At 40.6% G+C, this 22,332-nt stretch overlaps 1 long non-coding RNA gene across 1 annotated transcript in view; it reads left to right on the top strand.

Moving 5' to 3' along the window:
- LOC120518945 overlaps window positions 1-21,970 on the top strand; it is a 41,099-nt gene extending 19,129 nt beyond the window's left edge. The window contains exons 3-4 of the long non-coding RNA XR_005631339.1: window positions 19,342-19,393; window positions 21,833-21,970. This is a non-coding gene — a long non-coding RNA (uncharacterized LOC120518945). The remainder of the gene's footprint in view (window positions 1-19,341; window positions 19,394-21,832) is intronic.
- Window positions 21,971-22,332: the final 362 nt, after the last annotated feature.

The raw sequence follows: 22,332 nt of genomic DNA, 5'->3' as shown, positions 1-22,332 counted from the left end.
GCCCAGTAGAGTAGGATCTCTTTTGGCAATGACGGGGATTCGAACCTTCAGGATACAAGTGTGGATCCTTAGCCTCAGAGCCACCACTCACGCCCTAAATGTTAGTAAATGTAAGAGAAATAATGGGGTATTATGGGATGAGGTTGTAAGTTGTTGTACAGTGGGACAAATGAGCAAGTGAAAAATGGTGTAGGGACAGTAATATTCAAAGAACATAAGGATAATTCTGTCAATGTGAATAGGAGGAGTGATGGGGCGATGAGTGTCAAACTAGGCCTTGATGAGACTGTAGTTAAGGTCATTTGTGCATGTACTCCTCAAGTAGTTTGTGGGGAAGAGGAAAAGGAGGCTGAAGAAGAGCTTAGGGCAGCATGGGCATGTGGGAAAGAGTAAAAAGATGACAGAGAGGATATGAAGGATGGGGAATAGGGGAAAGAAAGGAGGAAGGGGAGAGGATGATACATTTTGCCATGGCATTTCATTTGGTAAATGTTACCACATTTTTTTTTAGAAGACTAGGGGGCTTTACCCCCTGCTTACTTCGTGTGCCCACCTCAGGGATCCACTTCGTGTCTCTGCCGCTCGCATTGTGAAGGGGGTGACTAAACACACGTTTTGGAGATGTGGATGGATCACCTGCTTGCTTACTGCTCCTCCTGCCGTGTTGTGTGTTCTGCTTCTTGTGCTGTGTGTCAATCATTTCAAAGTCTGTACAACAACTGTCCTCGCTTTGCCCGCTTAAAACACAACCACATCCGGGTCGTGCTAAGCGCCTGCCACTTCGCGTCTCTGCCACTTGCGTTGTGGTGGTGGTGGGGGGGGTTTGGTTTCTGAACACACACTAAGGAAATGCGGATGGATCAGCTGCTGTCTTTCTGCTTGTTGCACTGCGCATTGATCATTTAAAAGCCTGTACAGCAGCTGTGCTTTTGTCTCACTGTTTTGTCTTGCGGGACGTTGAAGTGTCTCTCGCGGGATGTCCGGGCTGATTATTACTTTCCTTATTTTCTGAATTTGCACATAGATTATTATTGTTCTCTTGTGTATCCTTTTTTGCCTTCTTTTCTCTCCAATGCTTTTGTGTCTCTTTTCGACGCACTGCTCTTTCTTCTTCTCTTAGTCATTCACATGCCATCTAGAACGTATAACATTTTTAAGAGCCTGGAACAGATGAAGTGTGTCTGCCAATAGCATTCCAACAACTGTGAGGTTAGATGTCCGTGAACTTGTTTTAAATTGTTTGTAAGTAGGTAGTAAGTTTGTTTCGTGCAAAAGTCAACATCTCACGGGTCTTGCTTCCCAAGGTTGTAATGTCTAGTCTCACGTGATGTCAAAGTGTCTCCCCAAGATGATCACGTCTCAACTCAGAATTTTTATATAATAAATAGAAAGTAAATCAGTTTGTGATTTACAGTTGTAAAGGAAGGGAAAGCCACATTTTCTTTCTAATGTGTTGAAGAATTACAAGGTCATAAATGGGGAAACACAGCATAAAATGGTGGTGATGGACTAGGAGACCAGAGTCAGCAAGAGAATTACAACAGAACAAAATATAAGGGGAAAGTTTTGAATGAATTGTAGTCATTTGAGAATGTGTGGGAATGGAGGGAGAAGAATAGCAAAATTACATTGCGAGTAGGTTTTATGCAGAACAACAGGAAGGAGACCACATGGAGACAAAGAGAGGTGAAGGTGGAAGAATGAATTGCTGTTGTGGTTCAGCCAGCATTTCTCCCCTGGCTGGGACTGATAGTTGTGTTTCTTGTCTGTTTTGTCCAATTTTGTGCCACCTATCTACTGTATATTAATGCTTCTTTTGTTTATTAAGTGCAATATTCTTTGTGATTATTTGTAATTGGAAAATGCCTTGGATAAGTCCCATGTGTTTGTGGGCAACCACTCATTCGACACAAAGTCAAACCAGCACTACCCAATAATTCTCTGAAGAAACACAGTACTGAAAGGAGTCCAGTCTTCATCTCAGATCACTGGATAGCATCCATATAGGAAAACATGAAGCATCAGGACTCCAAAGACCTTCATCCTTTTGCAGAGATATTGGGAGCACCATGCACCCCTTTCCAGCGACCTCATGACCCCTCATGCTCTCCCAATCCATTTGCTGACTTCATAGGAAGAGTCACCAGAGACATGAATATAAACATAGGATAAACAAAAAAATGGGAGAAAAGAATAACATTTATTTAAAAAAAACAAGAACAGCATTGTGGAATGCAAACATGTAGTTAAATTTGTGCTGAATGTTGTTATGTGGCATATCTAACAAGCTTCTTTGGGCAGTTGCCTGCAAAAGTTGTGAAGGTGCCTGGAGTTGGACTTCCACAAAGTCCCTGACATATTCTTTCAGAAAGAGGAGAACATTTTAATGAGAATTATATTATTCAGGATATCACAGCTTGTGATAAAAGATCTGTGGTGGCTGTGGTGGAGTGCGATTGTAAAATAAATAATCGTGTGCTGGAGCATTCAGGTCCAAACAGGAGCCACTCTGATGTTTATTAGGTGCTTGGCAGATTGAGCATTCATGTGCGAATGCAAGTGGGTCAGTCAGGTGCCTCAGTCACACCTCGGAGCAGGTTGAGGAGCAGACCTGCTCCCAGAAGGGCAATATAAAGGAAAACTACATGGCAGGGAAGGGAGAACATGTCAGAACAAAATAGATCAGATCAAAGAAAAGAGAGAGGAGGAAAGATCAGAGTTTAATAAAAGAAAGAAGCAGGATTTGGAAGAACCAATGCAATAAAGAGTGGAGGCGGGTGGTCAACAGTATGACCCAGGGGATTGTGGGGCTGTTGAAGCAGCATTCTGACTGAGCAACAAAGTGGAGTAAGAATGGCCCTGTTGTGCAGTGTCCCCCTGGTGATGTTGACAGACTGGCTGAGGGAGACATGAGTGAGGTTTGACAGGGGGTCCTACAGGTGCCAACAGAATAGCATTAGGACCCGAACCTGGTATAAAGTGGAAGACTGCACCTGTCAGCTGGCATCTTCTCATGCCTCAAGGTCCTGAAGAGATAAGCTGATGAGACACCAGATTTTGAAGAGAGGCACTGGGACTGTATGATATCCTGTGTAGTGGGAACGTGGCCCCAGCCTACACTCTGGACATCTGATAGTTTATGAACTGAACAGGATCAGTGGAGAGATGAGACGCAGACAAAAATTGAAGAGTGAATGTACAACAAAAAAAATGCAGTAGTGTCAGGCGGGCTTTGAGGCACAGTCCTTCAGCACTGACACTTCTTCAGAAATAAATTAAGACAAAAAAAGGAAAAATATGGTGTATTTACAAAAACAGTGCACTTCTACCTACGGAGGGCTGGTGCCCTTCCCAGGGTTTGTTTCCTGCCTTGTGTTGGCTGGGATTGGCTTCAGCAGACCGTCGTGACCCTGAAATCAAAACCAAAATCAAAATCATCCCAGCACCAAATAAGTATATATACCTCTACCAAAAATTATCACTAGGAGATCTATAACTATATATGTTGTGGTATTTGGCTGGCTTGTCATCCCGGCCAATACCCACAGGCCGCCAGATGGAGCCCTCCCTGCAGTATGGAGGTGACCCGAAGACCAGCAGGGAGTCATGGACCTTGTAGTTTTTATCCTCAGCCCTGCTGGATACCACAGGGGCCGCAAGAGGGAGCTGCAGGAAGGACCAAAGATTCAATTGTGCCCTATAACCCGGAAGTGCGTCAGAGGAAGAGCGACGTGCTTCCAGGGTGAAGAAAAGGACTTTTTACCTGACCCAGAAGTAATACAAGATCACATGGACTGGGGATTGGGAACACTTCTGCATCAGGGAATATAAAAGGACTATGAGAGCTCCCAGACGGCGAGCTGAGCTGGGTGGAAGGGTGGCAACGTGTCTGGGAGTCGGAGGATTGTTTATTATTGGTATTTGTGATTGGTTTATGAATATAGTGGTGGAGAGGGTGCTTTGTGAACTGTGGCATTTAAATAAAGTCAACTATTGGACTTTTACCTGGTGTCTGGAGTCGTGGACAGGGGTTCATAGTGCCCCCTATCTGTCACAATGTATAAAAGAATATTCCAAATAGCCAAAATCAGAACTGCTCCTCCAATTGCTCAGCAGTGCTTAACCCTACATTGCCTTTAGGTCCACTGACGACCTCTGTTGGCCAGCAACTCCTTAAATATAACCGGCAAGATTATCCAGCCAATCTGCCACCCCATCTACCACACGCACCTATCCAGGTTGACGCTAGCACATTCACGCCATGCACCGCCACATGCCCTGAGCAACTTTGGATTTAAACTTGAACCCCTGCCAGTCAATGGATGATGCCAGTGTAAATAAAAATATTAGGCTTTAATATACAAAAGCATACAAGCCCCAATTGTTGAATCACTGATGAATTCAAACAGTTGCCAATAAGAGGCCCATTTCTTGTGCTGTCCTTGCTGCATCCGCCATTCCCAGATCAATTTCATTTTAATCTTTTAGGCTTTGACCCCAAAAAATTTCACTTTTTCTTGTGTTTGGGTTTCTTATTTTGTGAAACATGGTGTATGGCGTTATTTCAGTGCCACTATTCTGAGCACACGTAAAAAAATATTGAGCGCACGTAAAAAAAGATTGCAAGTGCAAGTGTTGCATTTTGAAGAAATTTATTTTGAGCGTACAAAAGCGGAATTTGAGTGAACAAAATTCATTGCTGCGTGCAAAAAATGTATTTCAGTGTTTGCGCTTATCCATATACACACACACAATAGCACCCCCTCTCGCTCAGTTTTTTCATTTGCGCTTGCTGCGCAATGTGTTGCTTGCGCTCACAACATTCTCTGCTGCAAGCGCTCAACTCTCTGTACACCGTTATAAGTGTGCCACAAAACCAACCAATCACAGACTTGGTTTCAAAAATTCTGATTGGCTCTTACGGTCTCCAATCAGCTCGCTAGCTGGCATGGTTGTATAATGCAACTACATTATACTACACCAACGATAGTCTTAACAAATAATATATTTTAAAATAAAATAATTAAAGATATTATCCGCAAATTGGGGTTTAATTGAGTTTAGCTGGATTTAGCTACATTTCGGACTGTTTCCGGAATGCAGCAGCTAGCGAGCTGATTGGAGACCGTAAGAGCCAATCAGAATTTTTGAAACCAAGTCTGTGATTGGTTGGTTTTGTGGCACACTTATAACGGTGTACAGAGAGTTGAGCGCTTGCAGCAGAGAATGTTGTGAGCGTAAGCAACACATTGCGAGCAAGCGCAAATGAAAAACTGAGCGAGAGGGGGTGCTATTGTGTGTGTGTATATGGATAAGTGCAAACACTGAAATACATTTTTTGCACGCAGCAATGAATTTTGTTCACTCAAATTCAGCTTTTGTACGCTCAAAATAAATTTCTCCTCAAAATGCAACACTTGCACTTGCAATATTTTTTTATGTGCGCTCAGAATAGTGGCACTGAAATAACGCCATAATGGTGTACTATTTCGTGCAATTTGCTTTATTTTTCCACTCCTCATTTTCAAGTCCACTTGTTTAGTAAAAAACCTTTATTAATAATCTCAGTGAATTCAGGCTTGATAATACTATACATGCTGTGAAAACAGTTCAAAGCTTTGCAGTAAAGCCTTGAAATTAGTGCTTTGCTAATTACTGCTATCCCCTAAAAAATCAATTTGCATCTCGGTGAACGTGTTTTGTGTCTCGAATTGAGATGTGATACTGTCTATTTTCACCCTTGGAATGATCATTTTCATGGCAGTGCTTAGAAAATGAGCACGCGCTTTGTTTTTCTGCAGAGCCGAGGAGTTCTTAGTTAGACATCAGAGCGGAATGTCATGTTATGTTGCCGGAGCACATAAGGAAAGCGAGGATATGATATTAGTCAGAAACTGCGAATTGAAATGCAACATTCATGAGATAAATGCAAGATGGCCTTGCACTTGGTTTCCAAGTAAAGCAGAAAGATTTTTTTTTTTTTACAACTTGATTTTTTGTTAACTGTTTGTTGATTGAAAATATACCACATTTTTTAATCTGGGATGGTCTTAAGAGGCAGGTAAATCATCAGAGGATCTGTGCATTTAAGATGATTCAATCCAATGCTTTACCTAATCAAAGGATTTGTTTGTGTAATAGTGATTATTCTGGCTTTGTAAAGTATTTGTCAAAAGGTGCTATATTAAATACAGAAACCTGGCAATTTTACTAGGTAACACCTGGGCACACACTGACTTGAGAGGGGCAATAAAGAACCCAGTGTCCCACTGCTGACCTCAGCCCTAATAATGCACTCAACACATCAGTCGGGGATAAATTACATCAAATAGCTTCAGTTCCCTAACAACAGACACATTAACTATTTATAGTCTGAGGTGACTCATAATCCCCAGTGCCGCTGCCAAATCAGTCTAATGGGTCTTACAATGTGCACTGAAAGCAGTCAGATTCCAGATTTACTTACTTGCCCCTTTTCACAGGGTTGATTTCAGCTGCACATCTACTCCTTTGAATTTAAGCAGCAGCCAGTCTATTAACCTGCTTTACCTTCATGGAGCAGTTTACAGAATGAGCAATAACGGCAAGTAGTACACAAGACTTATTAGGAGGCTTGCAAAAAAAAAAAAAAACTGATGGCTGTCACACCCGGATATTGAAGTGACAGTCTGAGACTGAGATAGCAAAAGATTAGAAGAGCTCCTATTTAATATACTGGATGAATGTATTAATAAAATAAAACAGTTCATGCAAACATATTGCCAATGTTCTGCAAATTTAAGCTTCAAGACACATGGTTTAGTTATATAGGGTGGTCCAGATCTTATTATGCAATTTTCATTTCGCTATAACTTAAGTTTATTACACAGAAAATCACCCGAAAAATCCCGGACCATCGGGAAGTGTGCGAACTGACGACATGAAGAATAGTCTTCGCATAAATCAACGTCATTCAGACGATCTGGATCTGAATAATTAGATCTGGACCACCCTGTATATACTATATATGAAGCCCAAAAATCAATTTCTAAATGTTTTGCTCTGGTTCACTATTATACTTATCTGTTATAACTTATTATAAAAAGAACATTAACTAAAAGTGTTAAAACAGTGGTTCTCAAGTTCGGTCACTGTAGTTTTTCATTCTTACAAACTTCTGCTTTTCACTGGAGACCTACCTTAAACCAGCAAGCCGTGATTTCCAAGTTACCATGTTTTGGTGTCAAAACTGGGTGCGCTGAAATACACCTTACTGCAGCGTTGCTCAACCTTTAAGTATTTGCAACCCGAGTTTTCATAACAGTTTTAATTTGTTTTGGTTTCAACAAACGTTTTTTTCATATTTTTGATTCTTGTTTTCATTTTTTCACATCTTCGCGCCCCCCTTTATGTTACTTCGCGCCCCCCTAGGGAGGCCCGCCCCACAGGTTAAGAACCACTGCATTACTGTGTACACTTTGGAAAGGAAAACAGATGAAGCTAAGCTAATTCTCAGCCTTTCTCCAGGTCTTAATGACCGACTAACATTTTAATCTCTCCCTTCATCTTCTTTAATGGCAGCCTTTTCACGCCTACTCTCGCCTTTTCTCATTTCATCTGCCCTGGCTTTGTTCTCTTCTATACATGTTACCTGCTTCTTCCGCTTCAGTGGCACACCTGATGAAGGCTATACAACCAGAATGTGGTGTCTTTAACCTTCACTCCGTTACAGTTTGGAAATAAACTTTAATTGTTTCTTTTTCCCTGCGGTGGGTTGGCACCCTGCCTGGGATTGGTTCCTGCCTTGTGCCCTGTGTTGGCTGGGATTGGCTCCAGCAGACCCCCGTGACCCTGTGTTCGGATTCAGCGGGTTGGGAGATGGATGGATGTTTCTTTTTCCTTTGCATATGCACACTGACTCAGCCCTACACTAACTCAAGAGCATTTATATTTGTTACACTGGAACAATTTTAGTTTTTGAATCATGAGTTCAGTCTACCTTATCATCATGATCATTGTTACTCCTCTTTTCCAGGTGGTTCTGTTCTTCTAATGAGCACACTAGTGGTTAACACTGCATTAGTTGTAGCCTTTTAACCTCCCGTGTCACTTACCCTGGTGTCTCCTCCGCATGTCGTTAATTGTCATTATTAGATTACAATTGAGTTAAAAACTCGACAGAAAAATGTGAATTAACAGGAAAAAGACAAATGAGGGTTAAGAGCTAAAATCAATGGCAAAAATATGAATATTTTCACATTTCTTTTAAATGTAAATCTCACAGCACTGCTCCTTTGTAAACGCAGAATAAGAGAATATAAAAAGGCCAGCAGCATAAGCAGTTAAGAGGGAAAATGGCTGACTGATTGTAAAATTGGTTGGAACAAACACCGCAGCCAAAGAAGGCATTCCCAGCAAAACTTGAAAACCACTGTTTTTAAGTTTTCATTTAAGTAGTTTATTATTTGTTTTATTAAGGACAGGAGTATAATATTAAAGTGTGTTATTACTCCTCCTTTCATTTTCTGTAGAAGCTTGTTAAATAGTCATCTGATTGGCTTGTGGCTTATTCTAAGTGCAAAAAAGGGGGAGCTGGGAGATTCCATGTTATAAGTCCACCCCTTTTTTCTTTAAATCTGTTTCATTTAAATATAATCATTTTTTGATTTGGCATCCTGCTTTGGCAGTGAGCTGTTGTGTATTTTAATGATTGAATATTTAATGACAGATGTTTTGTTTTTGCCCCAGTTTAAAACATTTTTAAGCAAGGAGAATTTTTTTTTTATTTTTATTGATTGAAGAAGTAAATAAGCAGTTAGCAGCAATTGATTGCTAGTCTTCAGATGTGATTCTCATGTGGTGTATGGGTTCAAATCACGGATGAGCTCATATTGAAATGCGTAATAAAGTGTTAGGTTACCACGAAAAATTATGTAATATAAAAAATATGGTGAATTGAAGCTCTATAATACAGTAGTGAGACTGGAAAAAGACATAGCAGCAACTGAAGTTGTAAAGAGAAAAGCGACTGAATTCAATCCTGCACTGAACGCTTTGTCCAATGCTGACTGGTAGTGGGACTGAACGACATTAGGTAGGCTACCACGAAAAATGATGTAATATAAAAAAAAGATGAAGTGAAGCTCTGTAATACAGCAGTGAGACTGGAAAAGGACATAGCAGCACCCGAAGTTGTAAAGAGAAAAGAGACTGAATTCAATCCTGCACTGAATGCTTTGTCCAATGCTGACAGGTTATGGGACTGAGCGACATTAGGCATTGATAGTGAGTGCTATGGGGACCTAATCCTGGTCTTTTTTTACTGTTCTAAAAGGTTCTGACTAATTAGAATTCTTTTAGTTAGTGGACAGAGTTGGAAGTTATATGACAGTTCAGTTCAAGATGGAAACTTCAGTCAAAAAGGAATGCAAAACTACTGAGTTAGCAGTAGTTGATCAGGAAAATTTCCCAACATTTAAAAAGTATCTGGATGAAATTTTGGGACAACCTAGCTATTATCCTGTCAAATATATTGATATAGTGAATGGTCAAATGTTTAATGCTCTGATGTTGAAAAAAATAAATAGTAATTTTCCAGGTTCTTTGTAATGGAGTGCACTCTAATAAGAGGCCATGTTTTATTTGGCCAAGTACTTTCTTTGAGTCATGCAGCACATTCATGTGGACTAGGAGTCTAATCCAGTGGTTTAGCATTATTGGTGTAAAGTGTTTCTGGATTGGTGGGTAAGCAACTTTTAAGCCCTTAGGGTGGATTTCAGTTTTCTAGTTATTATTGATAATGTTTAATGTTTCATAGTAATGTTTTCTTACTTACAAAATTGAGTTTTTTATTGCCCTGCATACACTTTTACCAATTTTTAAAGCCGACAATTCAAAAATATCTCCGGCAGTTATCCTGCAAAGCAAAACTAAAGCCAGAGGGCATGAATGCAATCCAAAACTGTCAAAACCTTGTTAGTGTCATCATCACCTCAAGTGTCATCATCACCTCAGTTATCATTTGATTAGAAGCACCACACTTTTCACCTACCACTATGGGTATTGCAGATTTGGGAGTTTAGTGTGCAGCAAATAGAATGAATAATTAATATTTCACTGTGATTTATGCTTCAAATGGGTAGGGAAGCATACAGTATATATGAGATTTTCTGCTAGACTTTTAGCTTATACTTAGAATATTATATACCATATCAACTCAGAGGGCCCTTTCACATGTAAAAAGAAGACAAAGTAGAAGGTCAATAATAAAATCTTTTTCGTAACCAAGAGTTTGTTAGAATATTCTTGAGCAGAGAACAGAAAGAAAAAGGGAGTCTAGGAATTGAAGGCAGCACTAAACATATGTTTTGAAAAGAACATTTGAATAAGATGTTAAAAAGGCAGTCACTATCCCTGTGTCTCCGTGGCTTTCTGTATCTCTTAATGATGTAACATCTGAGTGCTCTTTTAATGGAAATCATCAAGCCATCGAACCTTTGGAGCTTTTCTCCAAACCAAGCCACCCAGATACACCTAGATAGTCAAAACCTCAACTATAGACAATTTGCCTGTTGTGACAGATAGAGGCTGTATCGCTCCCTTGAACCCCTGTCCAAGACTCCAGACAATAGGAAAAAGTCCACAAGTTTTGACTGCTGTCACTGTCCTGCTCCACTGACAGACTGAGGAGATCGTTCCTCCCCCACACTATGCGACTCTTCAATTCCACCCGGGGGAGTAAATGCTAACATTAAATTTAATTTTAATTTTTTTCATTTTTATTACTATTTAATATAATATTGTTTCTTTGTATCAGTATACTGCTGCTGGATTATGTGAATTTCCCCTTGGGATTAATAAAGTATCTATCTATCTATCTATCTATCTATCTATCTATCTATCTATCTATCTATCTATCTATCTATCTATCTATCTATCTATCTATCTATCTATCTATCTATCTATCTATCTATCTATCTATCTATCTAAGTTGACTTTATTTATATGCCACAGTGTACAAAGCACCCTCTTCTCCACTATACTCATATAAATCACCAATAATCACTAATACAAATACAATCCTCCACTCCCAGACGCGTTGCCACTCTTCTACCCAGCTCAGCTCGCCGTCTGGGAGCTCCCACAGTCCTTTTATTCTCCCTGACCCGGAAGTGTTCCCAATCCCCAGTCCATGTGATTCTTTATCACTTCTGGGTCAGGTACAAGTCCTTTTTTTTCACCCCAGAAGTATGCCACTTCTGTCGTCACTCCTCCTATGACGCACTTCTGGGTTATAGGGCACATATATGCTTCAAATGGGTAGGAAAGTATACAATATATATGAGATTTTCCGGTCCTCCCTGCAGCTCCTTCTTGCGGCCCCTGTGGTATCCAGCAGGGCTGTGTATAAAAACTACATAGTCCATGATTCCCTGCTGGTCTTCGGGGCACCTCCATACTGCAGGGAGGGCTCCATCTGGCGGCCTGGGGGTATTGGCCGGGATGACAAGCCGGCCATATACCAGACTATCTTCCTTTTGTACCAGAGACTCTTACTTGATAATGCGCCACTTTTCTGTCTGATAACAGAACTTCAATCAACATTAAAATGCAAACCATTTTCCCCATATTTAAGTGTTGTGTCCTTTTTTCCCCAAATTAAATTTTCAGCAGCTGTTACTTTCTTAGCATAACCTTAATTAATCATATTTAAATTCTAATCGGTTATTAGAGAAACTTTTATAATTCTGGTCCCACAGCTAATGCATGTTTTTTTCTCTCCAATAAAGTAAGTAAATGATCTTTTCATTCATCGCAAAGTACTGGCATCCCTAAACTTCATTTCTTCATCCATTAGTAAGCAGTAATAGCCATTTACAACTTCAGTAATAAAATAAATCAGTTTAATGGTACTGTATCAAAAACAAAAAGTAACCATTTCTGTCAAAAACATGAAAATATTTGAGTGATTCTGTGCTTTTGAACACTACTGTATTTATTAATAGCCTCCTGTTCACAAAACCCAAGTTTGAAACTCATGGGCCTTTCCAAAGATTGGAAGCAGAATCAACTTTTGGAACCATTGGACAAGAAGGGACAACAAATTTCCCTGACTAGCAGTGTTCTTGTGAAAACCTGTCAAATGTTATTTGGATTATGATACAAATCACTTGATATCTTCATATAAATTTTCTGACAAGCAGTGAAACATTGTTTAAATATTATTATATACCAGTAATGGCGCACTGTACGATAACGTGCAGTGAATACACTTGACTTATTGTTTTCATACTCTTTCTCTGTCTCTGTTTAGCATTCGTTTGCTCAGAGGTTGATGCGCTTGCTTCTTCCTGAGCAGCTCTTCTTGTCTCCACCCTAGCGGCCCGCTTCTTCTCTTCTTTCTTTTGCATCTTTTTGTGTTAAAACTGATTAAGTCAGTGTTTGTGTTGCAATTACTTAGTACGTTTTCTTTAATTTTTCACTTAAGCTGGAAGTTAAGTCTTCAATCTGCCTCAAGAATGATTTAAGATATGAAGAGGTAGGGGAAGTGACGGTGAAGGTGGTAAGGATGAGAACGGCGCCCATATGCATGGGCCACATGACCGGCCTGCTGGCTGTTGCTGAGAGTTGATTCTACAATAAAATAAAATAAAAATAAAAAGAGGAATAACCTTGGAGGTCAAGCATCACCCCAAAAGCGGATAGTAGACGTCACGTAGTATATGTGTGCCAAATTTCAGGTCAGTAGTTCAAACATTTTGCAAGCTACAGGTGTTTTCAAATCCAGGACAGACCAACAGACAGCCACGGTAGCGTATTATATATGAAGATATATATATATTTTTAACAATCATACATCATATGTCATAACACAAAGCTTTGAAACTGTTCAATTGAATTTATTGGTCTATTCTGAAAGTGTTCTGACTGATATACTCAATCTTGAACACTAGGAATTTGCAACACCGATCTTTATATCACTTCTAGTCGCCACAAGTAAACAACTGCTGGTTGTTGCCAACAACTGAAAACTTCAGAAGCACAAAATAACGGCATCCTTTGGAACTAAAATGGTTGCACAATAATAATCAAAATATGTTAAAACATATTTAACATCTTAAGAAGCATTTTAAGAATGAGACCAAAAGCACAAAAAAGTACCTCTTAATGATGACAGGAAACATCAGGTATTGGACAGCACCCAGCTCTCGAGGTATGCCAGGCTATTGCAGGACAAATCACAACCACTGACCCCATTTTAAATCACTGATCAACCTGCGTCATGGACGTGTATACCGTACATAAGGGACAGTTTACATGCTCTTCTCCACCGCTCCAGGGGTTTGCACTCTATAATAATGCCTTGTCTTTCTCTCCCTCTGCTGACCTGAAGATTGATGGCTTTTCCACCACTGATGTCACTTACAGAGTCCATCCACCCTGACCCGCCTCTTCTTGCCGGACATTATCTTAACCAGAAGAACTGCCATCTTTGATAGTTGTACCCAGATTCCCATCTAAAAAGATACAACATAATGCTTTGCCTGCGTTTCTTTTTCTTTTTTATTTGAGACATCACTTAAACAGGATTTGCCTACAGCTGCCCCAAAACTTATCACTGTCTTTTCTTTTCTTTGTCATTACACTTAGCACACACATACTTAAAGTGTGAGAGGAAAAAAACAAGCAAGCACAAGGAGAACAGTCCATCTCTATACTGATAACACCCACGTATGGCATTATAAACTCAGGAGGGTGGATCTGTGAAGCAGTTACACTGCTGATGATGTCACCCTACCACCCTGCGGAAATTCTAATAAAGTTAATTTAACTGCAACATGACCATGCTTTTAATATAGTGCCTCAAATACTGCCATTAGGTAAAAAGTGTCCAGTGTGCGTAAACAACAGCAAGTAATCTATTCTGTGCAATGCAGAGAGATGTTATTTATGGCTTTGACTAACCTGAAGACTCATTTCTCCTTCATTACAGACAATTATGATGAGTAGGGGTCGATGCAGCACCCTAAACCCCCAGATACAAGCCCCAGATGCAAATGCAAGGCTTATTGTTATAAATTCTTTTTCCTCTTACACTTTTTCTTTTGTCTCCTCCACTCCTCCCCGGCAAGCTTTGTCCATCCTGCATACCCAAATCCAGTTTGTTTGGATGAGGTCGAGTGATTCCTTTTATCTTAGCCCTGGGAGTACTTCTGGTGCTAGGGCATATCCCATTGGAAGTACTTCCGGGTCAATCGGAAGTTCCACAAAGTAGGGATCACGTATTCCTGCAGCACCTCCTGGTGGCAACCATGGAACCTGATAAGGCCGTTCTATGGGACTCCAGTTCCCAACATGCCTCTGCACAGACAGTGTCACCCAGGGAGGCTGCCGCTTAGCGTGCCAGGGGAGAAAGTAGCCCTGCCAGGTTGTCTTCCCTTGTCCTTTCCTTTCTTTGGGTATGAGTCTTCAGTCCATTCCTGCTGGGAAGCCAATGTGCCCACCTGCAAATTGGCATGCTTTATCAGTCTTCTGGCATGAATAGAAAACATCTTGCCCTTCTTTGTGCCCACTCAGTGCCCTGGTCTCCCAGCCAGGTAAGAGATTGTAACCTATCCTGACAGAGACACCAGTACATGTGTGTCGTCCATCACACAATATACGGTATAAATATTAGTTGTACCCCTAGTTTTGAGAACTCTCTTTCTCTCTCTGTATGACTTGTTTGTGTTGGCCTTTCAAACAGTTCTTATTTTATAGTGTGCCTCTCCTTCTTTTAAGATTTTGGGGTTTGCTTATCTTAACAGGGAGGCATCCACTGTTTTCAGACACTTGCCTCCCTCACCAGACACTGCTGAAGATGTGTAAAAGCTTTACTCTTTTGCGATGTTTCATCCCTTTCATTCCTTTGTGACACAATGCAGCATGACTACTGTTGAGTGGCAGTGGACCTTTAACAGATCTGAAGAGGGAAAAAAAACAACAAGTTGATGCCTCAGAAGGGAGTAATGCAGCTGTGAAATCTGAAATTATGATGTGTGTGCGCTCTGTTTAGCCTTCCATGGCATCTATTATTGACTCAGGGTGAGTTTATTTAGCGGGTCAGCGGGAGACTGCCATAAACTGTTTAAACTCTCACTGAATATGAAAAAGCACACCCCGCAGTCAATACCAGGGAAACATCCAACATGAAATATGAGAGACTGTTATATTAAAACAGCATGCGGTGGGGTTTCTAAGACACGGCTTGTGAAGAGCAGCCAGACAGACGTGCCACCCTCTGTGCCATGACCCATTCAAATGAATCTCTGAGACGCACCACCCTCTGCACTCTGCCCCTTGCTATTTAGTCTGTGAAACCTGTCTCTAACTGCAATCTGCCTTTTTCTGTTGCTTGTATTAGACATGTCAGCCTTTGCTACCCCTGTGTGACACATCACTTTCTGCAAAATGACCTTATGGTCTGCATAAAACGTCACCCACTGCACTTTAACGTTTTATTGTTCATTCACTTTCACCCTTTATTTTTCCTCTTTATGATACAACACTTTCTGCACATTGACCTTTGATTTTGACATTTAACTCAAGACCCTTTGACTCTTTACTACTGCTGTGGCATAAGTCACTCTTCTCAGTTTGGCCTTTCTGCATCTAAGTATGAAATGTTCTGCTACACCCTTTATTTGTTTCCTCTGTATGTTGCGTTATTCTTTGTGCTCTCACCCTTATCGTTTTCCATATACAGCATGTCAGCCTGTGCATTCAGCTTTTTTAATTTACTAGCAGACACATCATTCTCTGCATTTACCCCCTGCCTATTAACTAGGAGATGCATCAGCTTTTACACTCTGACCCTTTTTATTTTTTCTGTACATTGCATTACATCTTTTTTGTTTCTTCTGTGTGACTCAGGGCATTTTGTACTTTCACCCTGTTTCCTCTATATATGTCAATGTCTACATTATAACTCTACTTTTTTGTTAGATACATTGTTTTCTAAATCCAAATGACTTTACACTTTGCACTTGAACTCTGCCACATAATACTGGTTTTGTTGCCATCTGCACTATCTATTAAACATAAACCTTCAACATCTGCAATAATTTGCTGCAGATGTTCTATCAGATGGTTGTGGCGAGTGCCTTCTTCTACGCGGTGGTGTGTTGGGGAGGCAGCATAAAGAAGAAGGACGCCTCACGCCTGGACAAACTGGTGAGGAAGGCAGGCTCTATTGTAGGCATGGAGCTGGACAGTATGACATCCGTGGCAGAGCGAGGGGCGCTGAGCAGGCTCCTGTCAATCATGGAGAATCCACAGCATCCACTGAACAGGATCATCTCCAGGCAGAGGAGCAGCTTCAGCGACAGACTGCTGTCACCGTCCTGCTCCACTGACAGACTGAGGAGATCGTTCTTCCACTACACTACGCGACTCTTCAATTCCACCCAGGGGGGGTAAACATTAACATTATACAAAGTTATTGTCTGTTATACCTGCATTTTTATTACTCTTTCATTTAATATTGTTTTTTATCAGTATGCTGCTGCCTGAGTATGTGAATTTCCCCTTGGGAGTAATAAAGTATCTATCTATCTATCTATCTATCTATCTATCTATCTATCTATCTATCTATCTATCTATCTATCTATCTATCTATCTATCTATCTATCTATCACCTTTGCAAGACATGTTACCTTCACTAAATTGACCCATTCAGTTTTCTTTGTAGTACACTCTACCTTTATCTGCTGCCTCTTACGCACCATATCACCAGTGGCGTATCCGTATTTTGGGAAAGCAGGACACTGTGACACATCAACCTACAGATAAAAAATAAATAAGTAATAAACTCACCTCAGCACTTCTTCTTTTTTCGGCTGCGCCTGTTAGGGGTTGCCACAGTGGATCTTCTTGTTCCATATCTTTCTGCCCTCTGTATCTTGTTGTTTAACACCCATAACCTGCATGTCCTCTCTCACCACATCCATAAACCTCTTTTTAAGCCTTCCTCTTTTCATCTTCCCTGGCAGCTCTATCCTTAGCATCCTTTTCCCAATATACTCAGCATCTCTCCTCTGCACATGTCCAAACCAATACAATCTCGCCTTTCTGACTTTGTCTCCAAACCATCCAGCCTGAGCTGACTTTGATGTACTTACTGTAACATATTGTTAAATTGTTTATAGCAAACTGAAGTCAGTCATCATAATGACATTTTTCTGATTTTCCTTGATATGCTGAATGTAATGTCTTATCAAGTAAAATACTGTATTTCTTTTCAGAGTATATGAAGTCTTCTTTGTGCCTGAAATTGTTAATCCCTCTCCAGCTTGCTTAGTCAGGGGCTTCAGCCCTGCAGTGTTCTAGCCATACCTTTTGGTCGAGTGTACACAAGTGCAGCCTCAACTTTTCAGTTCCACTTTGGAGCTTGAAGGCTAGAACTCTTGTAAGTGACCCATTGGTTGATTTTCTTTTGACACAATTTAAAGGGTGTATGAACTTATAAAGCTTGCTGTTCTGTAGTAAGTAGTCTTCATCACGAGTCATATGTATAATACAATTTAGCACTTTGCCCTTTGATCGAGAACTTGAAGTTTATGAATATTTATTTGTGTTACTCCTTTCACTGATAATTTGATGCTCATGTTGAGATTATCTTTTAATACTGTGCTTTGGTTTTGTATTGTATGGCAGTATGATGATGAATCTTCAGTTTGTGTGATTTCGTTTTTATAGTATTATGTGGCGGACATGTTATCATCACTGGAGCTAGTAGCCTAATATATCGTAAAACACAGTATTTCTCCCTTACTCCCTCACATGAGGTTTACATGTGACCCTCTTCTTCTTCTTTAGCTTGACCAGATCTACCCTCAGGGTGACTTGGGTGCATGTTCTGGGGCCCTGCTTAAAAAGGGGCCTTACTATTTGCATGTAAAAAAAACAGCCTAATACCAGGAAAAGTTGAGTATAGCAAGACACAGCAATCAACGCACCTATCCCACTTTGACCCTGTCAATTATAAACCTAACCAATCAGACCTGATTTAAACATCTTTAAAAGAAAAATATGAGTCCTGGTTGGTTGATGCAGGGCATGGTCAGAGCAGCTGCCTCATGAGTCACCTTTATGAGATCATACGTATGACGTGTTAACCATACTGCAAAAACGCAAGTAAAAATGTGTGTTAAATCAAAATAAGAGCTGAAGAAAACTTAAAAAAAATTAATTAAAAGTTGTTAACACCAGCTGACATTGACAGCTTTTTCAAAATAAAAACCATAATGATAATCTGAACATGCCATGAATACTGCAGCTGAGATGAATGCAACTGACCTTATATGAAGAAAAGCATGATATTGTGGCTTCTAGCAGCTTTGGCAGCAAAATCCTATAATACCGACACAGGTGTGAAGAGCACTGTGTTAGACAACAAGGCCACTGTAGGAGATGTGATACACCCAATAATGCCAAATGAGATCGAAGGACTCCCTATCAAGTTTTGTAGTTTATTTAGTGCAAACATGCAATCCCAAACTGCCAGTTCCATACTATGCTTTGCCAATAAATTGGCATGGGTCTTAAAAATATAATGCACTTTTGCTTGGATATGGAGCACAGGAGTCACACAGGGAGGCTGTGGCACGGCCGCAGACGATAAGGAACAGCAATGTGTTCGCAAACAGCACAGAATGAACAAATGAGTAAGAGGGGTGCTTCTGGGCCATAATACTGAAGCAAAAGACTGTACAGAGAGGTTATATAAATTGATCACAGAGTTCCTTTTTGTTGGCTTCTCCAGGTAGTTCGGTCCTCCTCAAACTTGGGGACCTAGGGGCACTACACCATTATTTCCACTGCGCACCAGTTGAAAAACACTTATGCAGAGTCTAATTATCATGTCGTTGATGGTGATGAAAAATTGAGGATAGTAATTACATAGTTTTAGCACAAGTTTTAATTTATGCCCATTTAAGAGCTGCACATTCTTTCACTTAAATCAGTCTTCAGCAGCACATTCAAAGTCAACACTTGTTTCGATCATTTAAGTTTACTTTGACACTTCTGTGCCTCATATGCAATGCCAGTTTGAAAATGAACACATTGTCCTAATTTTCTTATTGCCCTGTTTTCAACTTGCCTTTTAGGAAGGCATTCAAATTCAGGTTGTACTTTGCCGTTCTTTTTTTTTTTAATTCTTTTGTGTCGATTCCACATTAAATTTGTGATTCCATGTGTATTTACTTCATGATTTTTGTATTAATTATTTTATTACATTTTTTAATGTTAGAGGTGCTTAACCACAATTAATTGCATACATTTATGTGATTACTTAATTCATTTTTCTTAATCGATTCCCAGCCCTAACTGTAATACAAATGAATGAATAAAATGATGAGTGCAACAACAGAAGGTGAGTATAAAGTTTTTTTTCCTACTTCAATTACTGTGTCTCATTCATTTATTATTAACTTATATTATTTGTATATACTATGGGTATGCGCTTGTCCTAGTAAGCGTAACGAGGAGTGGTTGGGGTATTTTGAGATTAGTCACCTGAGAACCCATAGGGGTCTTAATTCAACCTTGCTGCTAATCAACACATCAACCTTACTACTACTAGTCCAGTCTTCCTGGCTCCTTCCATGCTGATCCAATGATTTTTCTCCTGACTTGTCAGCTCTGCCTTACACTGCTCACTTGGATTCAGACACTGTGCCCTCTGCACTCACTTTCCCCAACTCTTTGAGCTAATCCAGGCTCCTTCCTTTACCCAGGCCAATGGATTGAAGTAGAGAAGTGGGTCTTGTAAGAGCTGCTCTTTAAGTGTTTGACCATCTATCTCTCACTCAAACCCTCTGACACACTCACACACACCCACCCACACCCTCAAAATGATTTCTAAGGATGGCCCTGTCACCCTTTACACTCCAATTATTTTGGTTATCTTTATGACTTGTTATTCTTTTGCATGACCCCTTCTATTTTTTTCTGATTGCCATCCCTTTGTGCGGCCTCACGTTTTGAATGTAAAATCATCCTCTTGATGAAGTCCGCTTTCCTCCACTACAGAATGACATCCCTTCAGCAGTATGCAGACTCTTTTACACAGAAAATGTGATTCATAGTCATTGTACTTTTACGCGTTTTACTTATTTCCTGTCTTTACCTATTTTTTCCCCACTGATCCAGGACTTTCACCAGTCGATCACAAATCTATTGTGAGAGACGATTTCATTGGCGTCCAGCAGTACTTGTTTCCTGTGTTTCCATTCAGTCAAGGAGGAAAGCATTCTGTGACAAGTTCACTCAGTTACTCTCTTTCATGATCATATGGGAACACTCCAGGGCTGCTGCTACATTTCAAAGTCCAAAGGTTAGGAAAGCTGGCAAAGCTACATATTCCCCAAGCATGTGTGCGTGTGAGGCCAGAAACAGACTGCCATTCCTGGCACAGACATTTATTTCGCATGAACTCCACTGCTGTCAGGATGTTTCAAATGAAAAGCAAATGGATAATTAATGAGGGTACACTGTACATAGTTATTCAGCCCTGTGATGAACTTTTGCCCTGTCCAAGGCAGTTTTCTGCCTTTCATCTATTGCTACTGGAATAGGCTCAGACACTATTGACCCTGAATTTGATTAAGCTGGTCTGAGAATGTTAGGTTAGGTTAGGATCTTTAAAAACAGCCTTTACTGGACTTTACATATTGTAAAAGGCCAGACAAAGCAGAAAAATTTGGGGGTAGTAACTGGCCCCTAGAATCTTGGAAGTATGTTCAAATTGTGTCTCTGTCTTTTTCTGTATTTCTTTGATGCAGTGTCTGTCCTACTTTCTCCAGAGTTGATCCTCAACCTGGCAATTAAATGGACTGAAAAGCAGAGGATGATTGGTTGCTGTACATGCTGCATTTAGTACACCATTTTACACCATCAACCACATAATTCTCTTTAACCACTTTTGACATCTCTAGAAGTGACTTAGATGGAAGTAGAAATATTCTTTCCCTGTTGGGCATTGCTGCCTTTTGCACTGGATCTGTCGGGTCACCGGCAGGGTCATCAGCTGGGAGCCACCCTTTGAAGATGTTTCACCCCTTTAAACCCAGAACATCTCCCTACCACTCCCCACAGCTGACCACAACATTCTTTTTATCCAGCCTTGCATCTTTCCTTCTGAGCCACTTAGTATGCCCCCTTAGCCTGTCTCAGAGATGGACCACAGGAAAATATCTGCACGTAGGGATTTATTGGCATTGAGAAAAAAAAGCTAAAGAAGAAAGAAAGTTATTATTTACCTCTTTTAGTGCTCCTTCCCAGGTTAATATGGTAGCTGCACATTATTTCATTGGCATTTGAGCACAAGGTTGCTCAAAGGCTGTCTGAAGGCCTACAGGCACCCCAAAAGCAAGCCTTGGGGCTAAAACTAGTTGGCATATGGTTTCCAATGGCTGAATGCTGAGGCACACTCCCATAATCGCTGCAGGGGAGAAGGAGAAAGTGTTATGTCCAAGTTCAGGGAAACAGGTTAGAAGAATAGAGGGCTTCGTTTCAGAGAGGCCGGCCAAAAAGTTAACACACATGGTAGAGAAAGGAGATAAAAGTGGGTGAAATTTCACAGCATGCACTTACTGAATGAGTAGCCATTGCATCACCTAGGCAGATGGGTAGTAACTGAGTGCGGGGAGATTTAAACAGGGTGAACTGCACCTGAGCAGAATTTTCTGTTTGGGTACGTCCTGTCACACACGTGCAAGAAAGGGGATGTTGTATGGACAAAGCAAAGGTAATTCCATGCCAGGCCAGGGGGTGGCGGGGTGCACTAAACTTTTTCCTGTTATCTCTACAGACCAGCCACGGGAAAACTTATCTGATTCAGTGCTGATGATGCCAGTTCCAGCACCCAGAAAAAGGTCACTTCCGGTTCTGGTGCTCAGAAGAATGTCACTTCTGGCGCACAGGCTGACGTCAGAAGGACATCACTTCCAGTGCCCCTACATCACTTCCAGTCTGATCCCTTAAAGCCGCCATCTTTTCCAACCCTCGTCAGTTTTGTTTTGGACTCAGTATTGTCAATAGCTCTGTGCTATTTCAAAAAACATTTGCAGCCAGGAATATTATATGGGTGACTGCCCCAAACCTTTTTACGTGTGTCAAGTCTGTTCTTTTTTACAGTCCCAACGTAACAGTTTATTGGGAGACTATAGGCAATGTAAATGAGGATTGGATAGACAAAATGGCCTATGGTATAAAATGTGATACAAACACTGGAGTCATCGGTTGACTGGGTCTTCGGGCTGAAGTACACATCTGCGTTTCTGAATCACTTAGTCTAGTAGTAAAGATATG

The sequence above is a fragment of the Polypterus senegalus genome, chromosome 1, assembly GCF_016835505.1.
Source record: "Polypterus senegalus isolate Bchr_013 chromosome 1, ASM1683550v1, whole genome shotgun sequence".
Classification (NCBI taxonomy): Eukaryota; Metazoa; Chordata; class Cladistia; order Polypteriformes; family Polypteridae; genus Polypterus; species Polypterus senegalus.
The sequence above is the reverse complement of the archived record's forward strand: the minus strand, read 5'-3'. Positions and strand labels throughout refer to the sequence as shown.